This window comes from Chrysochloris asiatica, unplaced genomic scaffold, assembly GCF_000296735.1.
Source record: "Chrysochloris asiatica unplaced genomic scaffold, ChrAsi1.0 scaffold00395, whole genome shotgun sequence".
In the NCBI taxonomy this organism is placed as follows: Eukaryota; Metazoa; Chordata; class Mammalia; order Afrosoricida; family Chrysochloridae; genus Chrysochloris; species Chrysochloris asiatica.
In genome coordinates, this window is record NW_006408913.1 from 1,248,542 (window position 1) to 1,251,187 (window position 2,646).

At 41.8% G+C, this 2,646-nt stretch overlaps 1 pseudogene; it reads left to right on the plus strand.

Annotated features, from left to right (window-relative positions):
- Nucleotides 1-506: 506 nt before the first annotated feature.
- Nucleotides 507-2,646, plus strand: part of LOC102822687 — an 8,111-nt pseudogene continuing 5,971 nt past the window's right edge.

Below are 2,646 nucleotides of genomic sequence, written 5' to 3' on the forward strand. Positions count from 1 at the left end.
AACTGCTTCTTGGTCCAGGTACAGATTTCTTAGAAGTACAATTAAGTGTTCTGGAATACTCATACTTCTCAATGTTGTCCATAGCTTGTCATGAGCCCCACAATCGAAAGCCTTTGCATAGTCAATAAAGCATAGGTAAACATCTTTCTGATATTCTTTGCTTTTAGCCAAGATCCATCGGACATCTGCAATGATATCTCTCGTTCCACAGCCTCTTCTGAATCCAGCCTGAACCTCTGGAAGTTCTCTGTCAATGTAAGATTATAGCTGTTTCTGTATTACCTTTAGCAAAACTTTACCCACTTGAGGTGGTTTCTCCCGGGCGGGCGCACGGATACGCACACGGGCGAGCACGCGCATGGACGATTGGGTGGCGGTGGCCTCTCATGGAGGTGGTAGCTTCACTTTCCTGGACTCAGGGGCAGTCACAGTGGCAGCCGAGGGCAGCAGCCTACGGAGCTGGAGCAGCAGCCGGGGGCTGCGGAGGTGGCGCTGAGGGATCTAAAATGTCTACTGAGGCACAAAAGAGTTGACGACAGTCCCAGCACTAGTGATGGAAGTTCCGATGGAACCCAACGTGAAAGTGTTCAGCAGGAACCAGAAAGAGAGCAAGTTCAGCCCAAGAAAAAGGAAGGGAAAATATCCAGCAACACAGCTGCTAAATTGTCAACTAGTGCTAAAAGAATTCAGAAGGAACTTGCTGAAATTACATTGGACCCTCCTCCCAAAGGTAGTGCTGGACTCAAAGGAGACAACATTTATGAATGGAGGTCAACTATATTGGGACCCCCAGGATCTGTCTATGACATTACCTTTTCACCAGACTATCCGTTTAAACCTCCTAAGGGTCACCCACAAAGATCTCGGGTAGCGTAGTGGTTACAAATTGGGCTGCTAATCTCACGGTCAGCAGTTCAAAACTACCAGCTGTTGATGGGAGAAAGAAGAGGCTTTCTGCTCCTGTAAAGATTTACAGCCTCAGAAATCCTGTAGAGGGTCGCTATGAGTCGGAAACAACTCCACGGCACTTAACAACAACAACAAATAACAAGGGTCACCCACGGTGGACAGGTTCCAGCTGAGCTTGCAAACTAAGAAGGAGAGGCAGCCACTTCTGAATGTTTAGCCTCTGAAAATCTTCTGAATAGCAGTGAAACATTGTCAGATATAATGCCAGAAGATGAAAACATAAATAGCACCATAATATCATCAGATACAGTGCCAGAGTATGAAGCCCTCAGGTTGGAAGACACTCAAAATACAACTTAGAGAAGCGATGCCTCCTTAAAGAAGAGTTGGCGGTGATGAAACGAGTTGACTCAAGTTTTCTGGACCTTCATTTGCCAAGGAGAAGCTGTTGTAAACAGCCATTAATAATCAGAACATGGAATATATGAAGTATGAATCTAGAAAGATTGGAAATTGTCAGAAATGAAATGGAATGCATAAAGATGGATCCTAGGCACTAATGAGCTGAAATAGACTAGAATTGGTCATTTTGAATCTGACAATTATGTGGTTTACTATGCAGGGAATGATAAAGAGAAATGGCATAGCATTCATCATAAAAAAAAAAAAAAATTCAAGATCTGTCTTGAAGTGTAATGCTGTCAGTGATAGGATAATATCCATATGCCTACAAGAAAGATAAACTAATACCAGTATTATTGAAATTTATGCATTAATTACTAAAACCAGTGATGACAAAACTGAAGAATTCTACCAACATCTTCAGTCTGAAATTGATCAAACATGTGTTGATAGTTAGTGTTGATTGGAATGCAAAGATTAGAAACAAAGTGGAGCAGTTGTTGGGAAATAGGCCATGGAAATAGAAAGAAAGTACTGTGGACTGCCTGAAGAACAAACAAATCTGTCTTGAAAGAAGTACAGCCAGAATGCTTCATAGAAGCGAGGATGTTGACACTTCCTCTCTCATACTTTGGACATGTTGTTAGGAGGGGCATGCTAGGTAAAGTGGAAGGTCAGTGCAAAAGAGGAAGACCCCTAACATGATGGATTGGAAAACTGGCAGCAACAATGTGCTCAAGCATAGCAAAGGTTATAAGGCTGGCGTAGTTCAGGAGGGTGTTTTGTTCTATTGTGCCTAGAGTTGCTGAGTTGGAATCAACTCGATGGCACCTAACAATCTATCCTTGTCAACGCGTCCTTGAGATCGTTGGATTTTTCTTGTTTAGAATTTCTACACAGTTATGTTCATGCTAAATATACTTAGCATATGTGTTAAGTATATATGCTAAATATACAAGGTTAGCATACCTTGGTGTTACAGTGGTTAAAGCACTTGGCTGCTAACTTAAAGATATGTGGTTCGAACTCTCCATCTGATCCACAGGAGAAAAATGTGGCCTTCTGCTTCTGTAAAGATTTACAACTTTGGAAACCCTGCGAGGCAATTCTACTATGTCTTATAGTGTCACTGTGAGTTGTAACAACGCACCCTGAGTGGGTTTGGATTTGGTACATACGTACATATGTGTGTGTGTGTTATATTTTAAATGAAACCTAACTATTGGCTGCTCACTAATGAAATGTTAGTCTTAACTGCTTTTGCACAGTAAAATGGGTCATTTGGGTCTTAAAAAAACAACAACACAACTTTACTCACTTGAGATATCAAAGAGA